Here is a 9,993-nt window from a genome sequence, read left to right as displayed (position 1 = left end):
TTACTTTATACCTTTGGCACTGCTTGTTTCATGTTTTCATTTCACTCAACTTAGAAAGTAAAATTAGACTGGATAGTATAACTTCCTGGTACTCATGCATCAGCACAATTCACAACTCTGCAGGCAAGTGTTTAATTGCAACAACTTTCAACTTAACAAAAATATATATATATTCTCATTAAGTGTTGTAAAACCATTACTTCTTTACAAATGGATTAAAGGGCTCCATGTAGTATTTGAAAATGTGCTCACTGGATGGAGCATCACTTTGGGGTCTACCACAACTACAGCTCTGACCGATGGGGTTAAAACAGAAACTTTTTCTATGATCAGGCTATTCCTTAATCTTGTTTCTTCAGTAATAGGATTGCTTGAACCTTTCTCTGAAACATCTGCTGCTGGCCTGTGACAAGTTGGCTGGCCCCTTTAAGGGGAAATGGAGCCTCAAGCCCATCTGTGACAAGATCAGCTCAGCTCTTCAAGTGGGTAATAATAAATGAGGTAGTGAAGTCATGTGATTAATTCAGGCTAGGCCTAGAGAGGTAAAGGCGGATGGGACCGGCACCTGGAGTAGTCCCTAGGACTGGAGAAGCTTGAACGGGAGTCTAATATTCCAATTAGGAGGCTTGAGAGATCTAGGAATGCCAGAAGATTAGGAAACTGCAGGCAGCTATGGGGAGCAAGATTGGATTGTGAGGTAAGTAGAAGGGTCGTTTTCATTATAATCCAGCTCTGGGAAGTAAGACTAGGAGCTCCTGATTTCATGTGAGAGACTGGACTGACCCAAGCTCTGAAAAAGGAGGGCTGGGGACCCTGGCTGAAGGAGAGTGAGGCATGTGAATGGGAGCCAGGGGCTAAAGCAAAGAGAAGCAAGACAGCAAAGAAGGCATGGTAGGCCCTGAATCTCCTCCAACTGCTCAGTGGGCAGGAAGAGAGAGGCTCCCCAGGAAGAAGAGGATGAGTCCAGCTGGAGTCTGAGCAGACGAGACTTTATTTTTTTAGTTCATTTGGACTTTCCAGGCATTCAAGAAGGGATAGGTGCCCTGAGGAGCTCACAGTCTAGCCAGTGTGGTGTTAGCAAGTCAACTGTTGGTGCTGTGGTGACAAGGATTTGCGAGGCAGTTATAGATGTGGTTTGCCCATGGGTGTTGAAATTTGCTAATGTTCCTGAAATAGTAGCTGGTTTTGAGAGAAAGGGGTTCCTGAACAGTGCTGGGGCTATCAGTGATTAATACGTGCCTGTTGTTTGCTCCTTACAAGATGCATATGAATATGACAACCAGAAAAATGCTACTTGCTCATTCTACAAGCCTGGGCTAATCACTGCAGGAAGTTCATAAACATCAGTGTGGCCTGTGTTGACAGGGTGCATGATGTCAGGGTACTCCAGAAATCTGGTGTTTACCTATTTCGACGAGGAGGGATTCTCTCCCAATACTATGAATATCAAAGGGGTGTTTGTGCCCCCTTGTTGTTATAGGGGACTTAAGTTGATTCTCAATAACCCTGTCTGATGAAGCCATAACCTGATTTCAGAGCACCTGAAAAAAGGAGGACAGTGGTGGTATGTGCATTTGACCAACTGAAAGCAAGATGATGCTGCCACAAATCTCTTAGGATGCCAGTATGCCCAATGCCATTCATGTTAGAGGGGTGTGCTGTGCACTACACAACATATCCAAGGATAATGGGAAGAACTTTTCACAATGAGTGGTTCAAAGAGAGTGTTTGTTTACAGGCCTGGTATGGGCAACCAGAAAGTGTGCCTCTGAGAACTGTGGCTGGGTCCAGGAGAGCAAGGGAAGTCAGAGATACCCCTTAATTTAGGAGTTATTTTGGACTCCTTTCTCTCCTTTGGCCCACACATCTCCAAACCATACTCCAATCCTATCATTTGCTGTTGAGTAAGAAAAAAAGTACAGAATTTGAATATGGCTTTCAGATGTGGGGGGCAAAGGAAAAGCAGGAGTAAAAAAAATAGCTGAGGCTCTTAATCTGAGAGTTAAGGGGATGATGCTGGTGTTGTCACCAGTGACAGAGAAGGGAGGATGTAGAGAAAAGTCAGATGGAAGATCAGAAGTTCACTTTTGTTCATACTTAGTTTAAAATAACAATTAGGTGAGATTGCCCAAAGATGGGGTGCAAATGGCCAATATCAAAGGGCCAAGAACAGAGTCCCAGGGAAGCCCCAAGGACAGTTGTAGACGGACCCACCTACAAAGATGCTAACTGAGTGGTCAGAGATAAAAGAAAGACAAGGAGAGAACAATCTCAAAAACCCAGTGAAAATGAGAAGAAGAAGATGATGATGGTGATGGACATTGTCAGAAGCAGCAGAAAGGTTGAGGAGGGGGCAGGTGAAATAAAGACCTTGTGATATGGTGAGAAGGAAGTAATTAGAAACCTTAGTGAAAGCAATGCCAGCAGATGAGAGGGCTGAAGCCAGATTGGAAGGGATCGAAGATGAAGTTGGAGGAGAAAGTGCATCTGTTGTAGATTGCATGATTCAGTGAGTTTAGAGATAAAGAGTTTAGAGATAAAGGTGAAGAGGCTAATGGGGCAGACAGATGGGAATTAATCCTGCACCAAACAATATTGACATTCCCAGCATCTCCATTGTGATTCTGGGTGTCCCAGTATGCCCATTCCCAAATTCCACAAGTTTAGAAAATGACAATTCTGTTACACTCTCAACAGATGTAGGAGGATAGTACTGTTTAGAGGACTTGGGTCTTGTTTCTCCTCCATCATGAGGGACTCTACAGATTAAACTGTGTCCTGGGATTAACCCTCGCTATAACCATTTTAAAGGAATCATACATTCTACAGACCTTTACCCTCTGATCCCACTGAGGGTTACCAAAAGAAACTACATTATCTGCTCAAGAAACTCCCTGAAAAAGCACAAGAACAAATCTGCACAGACACACCCCTAGAATCCCGACCAGGGGTATTCTATCTGCTACCCAAGATCCATAAACCTGGAAATCCTGGACTTCCCATCATCTCAGGCATTGGCACCCTGACAGCAGGATTGTCTGGCTATGTAGACTCTCTCCTCAGGCCCTACGCTACCAGCACTCCTAGCTATCTTCGAGACACTACTGACTTCCTGAGGAAACTACAATCCATTGGTGATCTTCCAGAAAACACCATCCTAGCCACTATGGATGTAGAAGCCCTCTACACCAACATTCCACACAAAGATGGACTACAAGTCATCCAGAACAGTATCCCCAATAATGTCACAGCAAACCTGGTGACTGAACTTTGTGACTTTGTCCTCACCCAAGACTATTTCACATTTGGGAACAATGTATACCTTCAAGTCAGCGGAACTGCTATGGGTACCCGCATGGCCCCACAGTATGCCAACATTTTTATGGCTGACTTACAACAATGCTTCCTCAGCTCTCGTCCCCTAACGCCCCTACTCCACTTGCGCTACATTGATGACATCTTCATCATCTGGACCCATAGAAAAGAAGCTCTTGAGGAATTCCACCATGATTTCAACAATTTCCATCCTACCATCAACCTTAGCCTGGACCAGTCCACACAAGAGATCCACTTCCTGGACACTACAGTGCTAATAAGTGATGGTCACATAAACACCACCCTATACCGGAAACCTACTGACCGCTATACTTACCTACATGCCTCCAGCTTTCATTCAGACCACACCACACAATCCATTGTGTACAGCCACACTCTAAGATGCAACCGCATTTGCTCCAAGCCATCAGACAGAGACAAACACCTACAAGATCTCTATCAAGCATTCTTACAACTACAATACCCACCTGCTGAAGTGAAGAAACAGATTGACAGAACCAGAAGAGTACCCAGAAGTCACCTACTACAGGACAGGCCCAACAAAGAAAGTAATGGAACGCCACTCGCTGTCACCTTCAGCCCCCAACTAAAACCTCCCCAGCGCATCATCAAGGATCTACAAGGACGATCCATCATTCTCACAGATCTTGGGAGACAGGCCAGTCCTTACTTACAGACATCCCCCAAACCTGAAGCAAATACTCACCAGCAACCACACATCACTGAACAAAAACACTAACCCAGGAACCTATCCTTGCAACAAAGCCCATGGCCAACTCTGTCCACATATCTATTCAGGGGACACCATCATAGGACCTAAACCATATCAGCCACACTATCAGAGGATCGTTCACCTGCACATCTACCAATGTAATATATGCTATCATGTGGCAGCAATGTCCCTCTGCCATGTACATTGGCCAAACTGGACAGTCTCTACGCAAAAGAATAAATGGACACAAATCAGACGTCAAGAATTATAACATTCAAAAACCAGTCGGAGAGCACTTCAGTCTCCCTGGTCACTCAATTACAGACCTCAAAGTTGCAATACTCCAACAAAAAAACTTCAAAAACGGAGTCCAACGAGAAACTGCAGAATTGGAATTAATTTGCAAACTGGACACCATTAAATTAGGCTTGACTAAAGACTGGGAGTGGATGGGTAATTACACAAAGTAAAACCCATTTCCCCATGCTAATTTCTCTCCCCCCCCTCCCCCCGTTACTCACACCTTCTTGTCATCTGTTGGAAATGGTCCATCCTGATTATCACTACAAAAGTTTTTTTTCTCCTGCTGATAATAGCCCACCTTAACTGAGTACTCTCGTTATAGTTAGTCTGGCAATGCCCATTTTTTCTTGTCCTCTGTGTATATATATCTTCCCACTGTATTTTCCACTGCATGCATCTGTTGAAGTGGGTTTTAGCCCATGAAAGCTTATGCTCAAATAAATTTGTTAGTCTCTAAGGTGCCAGAAGTACTCCTCGTTCTTTTTGCTGATACAGACTAACACGGCTGCTACTCTGAAATTTAATCATTCTGTAATTTTTCATTCCCTCTCTAGAGGGCAGCAGTTTCACAGAAAATTCTTTATCTTGTCATACAATGGGTTTTGCAGACATGTTTCCCTTTTGTGTAGATTAGGGTCGACTGGATTAAGAGACATTAAAGACTATATTGGCAATTTACTAAGAGCCAAAGGATCCCTTTCAGATTTCCATACAAATGTATTTATCAAAGATAAATATTGGTAGCTACCTGATTGACAGTACTGTGTTCTTCAGTATACCAGTGAACTATATTCCCCAGAGCACTAATGGCATTTCCTTGGGATCCACTCATTTAAATGCTCAAAAATGAAAAAAAAAAGTCTCAATAGCCTTTTTGGGAAATGGACAGTGAAAAGAGGGCAGGGAAAAATTAATTATGAACAGCTGAAGAAAAATCAGCTGGGTGAACTATGCAGAGAAAGGTTTCAGAGTAGCAGCCGTCTTAGTCTGTATCCGCAAAAAGAAGAACAGGAGTACTTGTGGCACCTTAGAGACTAACAAATTTATTAGAGCATAAGCTTTCGTGGACTACAGCCCACTTCTTCGGATGCATATAGAATGGAACATATATTGAGGAGATATATATACACACATACAGAGAGCATAAACAGGTGGGAGTTGTCTTACCAACTCTGAGAGGCCAATTAATTAAGAGAAAAAAAACTTTTGAAGTGATAATCAAGCTAGCCCAGTACAGACAGGTTGATAAGAAGTGTGAGAATACTTACAAAGGGAGATAGATTCAATGTTTGTAATGGCTCAGCCATTCCCAGTCCTTATTCAAACCGGAGTTGATTGTGTCTAGTTTGCATATCAATTCTAGCTCAGCAGTCTCTCGTTGGAGTCTGTTTTTGAAGTTTTTCTGTTGTAATATAGCCATCCGCAGGTCTGTCACTGAGTGACCAGACAGGTTAAAGTGTTCTCCCACTGGTTTTTGAGTATTTTGATTCCTGATGTCAGATTTGTGTCCATTAATTCTTTTGCGTAGAGACTGTCCGGTTTGGCCAATGTACATGGCAGAGGGGCATTGCTGGCACATGATGGCATATATCACATTGGTAGATGTGCAGGAGAACGAGCCCCTGATGGTATGGCTGATGTGATTAGGTCCTATGATGATGTCACTTGAATAGATATGTGGACAGAGTTGGCATCGGGGTTTGTTACAAGGATAGGTTCCTGGGTTAGTGGTTTTGTTCAGTGATGTGTGGTTGCTGGTGAGTATTTGCTTTAGGTTGGGGGGTTGTCTGTAAGCGAGGACAGGTCTGTCTCCCAAGATCTGTGAGAGTAAAGGATCATCTTTCAGGATAGGTTGTAGATCTCTGATGATGCGCTGGAGAGGTTTTAGTTGGGGGCTGAAGGTGACAGCTAGTGGTGTTCTGTTATTTTCTTTGTTGGGCCTGTCTTGTAGGAGGTGACTTCTGGGTACTCGTCTGGCTCTGTCAATCTGTTTTTTCACTTCAGCAGGTGGGTATTGTAGTTTTAGGAATGCTTGATAGAGATCTTGTAGGTGCTTGTCTCTATTCGAGGGATTGGAGCAAATGCGGTTATATCTTAGAGCTTGGCTGTAGACAATGGATCTTGTGGTGTGTCCTGGATGGAAGCTGGAGGCATGTAGGTAAGTGTAGCGGTCAGTAGTTTCCGGTATAGGGTGGTATTTATGTGACCATCGCTTATTAGCACAGTAGTGTCCAGGAAATGGACCGCTTGTGTGGATTGATCCCCGATGCCAATGTAAGGGGACTGTTGCCCCCTTACTAACATTCAGTGGGGGTGTTTTGGTTGCTAGCTCCCAGCACTAAAAGGGGCAGGGTCAATGGCAAATCAGGAGCCTGAGACTGACAGTCCCCAGGAACAATGGGGAGAGGCCAATGCTCTAGATCAGCCTGATTGACAGGGCGGGCAGGCTAATCAGGGAGTCAGGAGGCCAGAGGGGGTCCCGTCCTCCGTGTGAACTGGAATGGCCTGAGTCAGACAGAGTGGGGCCGAGCTAAGGAGAGAGCAGGGGCCCGAGCTAAGCTGCTGGAAGCAGAGCTGCAGCCCCAAAGCCAGAGCACAGCCCAGAGAGAGCAGAGCTGCCCTGGGAGCAGAGCTGTAGCAACCAGAGCCAGAGGGGCCAGACAAGCAGCCAGGAAGCAGGTCAGAGCTGGGAGCAGAGTCACAGAAGCAGCCTGCAGAGCAGAGCTGTCCTGGGGGCAGAGCTGCAGCAACCAGAGCCAGAGAGGCCAGAGAAGCAGCCCAGGGAGCTGAAGACAGAGCAGCAGCAGCAGCCGTGCTGAGGCCGAGTGGAGCCGGAGCTGGGGCTGGAGCAGTCCGGAGCTGGGGCTGGGGCAGTCCGGAGCTGGGGCTGGGGCTGGGGCAGTCCGAGTGCGGTGAGCAGCTGGGGAGAGTGAGGGGGACCCTGGGCAGTGGGCCCAGCACAGGGAGACGCCTCAGCCAAGAGGCCTTGCAGGCCAGACTTGCAGGGGGATCATAACCCCGACCGGGCGGGGGCGACGCTGGGAAGAAGGGTCCTGCCACCTAGAGCCTGAGAGCGTGTTGCCACCACCAGAGCAAGTGTCCAACCCACAGCGTCCCTGCAGCACAGACAGGGCCTGAGAAGCAGGCCTGGGACCTACAAGGAACAGACTGAACTGCCCTGACGTTCCAGAGACACTGTTTGTAATGTTCCCTGCCACAGAGCAGGGTGATGTGTTTTCCTTTAACCTTTCCCATTTTTCCTTATTCTTTTTTAAAATTAATTGTTAATTAAACAACTTGTATTTGCTTTAAATTGTATGAAATGATCAGTGGGTCAGGGAGGTGCCCAGTACAGAGAGAGTACCCCGGAGTGGGGACACCCTAGCCCCTGTCCTGGGTGACCACAGCAGGGTTGGGGATCGAGCCCCCCAGGAATCCTGGGCCCAGCCTTGTCGGGGTTTACGAGGACACTGCCAGACAGGAGAGTGGAAGGGGAGTCCTCGAGGGCAGGGAGGCCTCTGGGTAAAGGAAGTGGGAACGAGGACTCGGATCCTTTCGCTAGCCCACTTCACCGGGGTAGTGCAGAAGCCAGGAAAGTTCCCCACAATAGCGGGACCATTCCCCCGCTTACACCAACTCTGTCCACATATCTATTCAAGTGACATCATCATAGGACCTAATCACATCAGCCATACCATCAGGGGCTCGTTCACCTGCACATCTACCAATGTGATATATGCCATCACGTGCCAGCAATGCCCCTCTGCCATGTACATTGGCCAAACCGGACAGTCTCTACGCAAAAGAATTAATGGACACAAATCTGACATCAGGAATCAAAATACTCAAAAACCAGTGGGAGAACACTTTAACCTGTCTGGTCATTCAGTGACAGACCTGTGGGTGGCTATATTACAACAGAAAAACTTCAAAAACAGACTCCAAAGAGAGACTGCTGAGCTAGAATTGATATGCAAACTAGACACAATCAACTCCGGTTTGAATAAGGACTGGGAATGGCTGAGCCATTACAAACATTGAATCTATCTCCCCTTGTAAGTATTCTCACACTTCTTATCAACCTGTCTGTACTGGGCTAGCTTGATTATCACTTCAGAAGTTTTTTTTCTCTTAATTAATTGGCCTCTCAGAGTTGGTAAGACAACTCCCACCTGTTTATGCTCTCTGTATGTGTGTATATATATCTCCTCAATATATGTTCCATTCTATATGCATCCGAAGAAGTGGGCTGTAGTCCACGAAAGCTTATGCTCTAATAAATTTGTTAGTCTCTAAGGTGCCACAAGTACTCCTGTTCTTCTTTATGCAGAGAAAGGCAGATCAGCCCAGAGGATAGAACAAAATCGTAGCTAGTAAATTTACTATAGTCTAATGACCAGTAGTGGAATGATAGTTCAGGCTCACAGAGAACCTCCAGCCTTCTGGCAAAGGGTTCAGCAACGCTCTTGAAGCCAATGCCCTAGAGGGATGAGGCTGACAGGGGCAGTAACTATGTTCTGTCCAGACCAAGCACACTAATGCAACAGGAGTGGTGAACAGTTCAACAGCTGGAGAAGAAGAAGCTGCAGCTGGAGAGGGACAGAATGCATCTGGAAATCCAGCAGAGAGCAGCTCAGAAAAGGCACTATCAGTACAAGAGAGAAGAGAAGGAAAACCAGTGGCAGCACTAGGGGGTAGATGGAGGGGATGGGACACTGAGCATCAGTATCAGCTCGTGATGGAGAGACTGCACCAGCAGAACTATAGTCCGGTAGGTGGAGCTAGTCCCCAGCTACCTGTCCCAGTTGTTGGTGTAGACCAGGGTTTCTCAACCTTTTTCTTTCTGAGGCTCACCCAACATGCTATAAAAACTCCACCTGTGCCACAACTGTTTTTCTCCATATAAAAGCCCCCAGAAATCCTGGATGCATCCTTGTCGGGGTAACAAGGACTCTGCCACACAGAAGAGTGGAAGGGGAGTCCTTGAGGTCAGGCAGGCCTATGGGTAAAGGAAGTGGGAGCAAGAACTCAGATCATTTGGCTATCCCATTTCACCGGGGTAGTGTAGTAGCCAGGAAAGTTCTCCACAATAGCGGGCCTATTCCCCCACTTACACAAACATTTAAGCTAATCCCTGAAGTATATAAGAGAAGATTTCAGGGAGTTCAGAAAAAAAGGAGCCATGGCCTATGCTGAGGTTTCAACTCAGGGGTTATGTAAGGAACCTGGCAACTGATTGGGGGGTTACCATGGTTAAAGAGGCCTATGAGTTAATGGATAGAGAACAATTCTACGAACTCTGCCACCCTGACCTCAAACCATGGGTAATAGAAAAAAAAGCCCAGAAATGTAATCATAGCTGGGAAATGGCCGACCAATATGTAGATAGTCAGCCTGGGTTTGATAGGAAATCTAATAAGGAGGGATTGGGATCAGGCCCAAGCTGAGACCCACACTAAGGGGGGAGGGAAACCACCTCTCAGGAGCCCTTGGATGAGTGGGGAGAAGAGGTGAGCCATATGTAGCCAGTGGGGTTACTTTGCCTGATGCCCACTGAGTCCTAGTGCAGTGCTGGAAAGGCCAGTTGCACTCCAAACTCATAAAGTTAACTCTGTGACTCAACAGTCAGGAGGGAGAGAGTC

This window comes from Trachemys scripta, chromosome 4 (assembly GCF_013100865.1).
Source record: "Trachemys scripta elegans isolate TJP31775 chromosome 4, CAS_Tse_1.0, whole genome shotgun sequence".
NCBI classification, from domain to species: Eukaryota; Metazoa; Chordata; order Testudines; family Emydidae; genus Trachemys; species Trachemys scripta.
The sequence above is the reverse complement of the archived record's forward strand: the minus strand, read 5'-3'. Positions refer to the sequence as shown.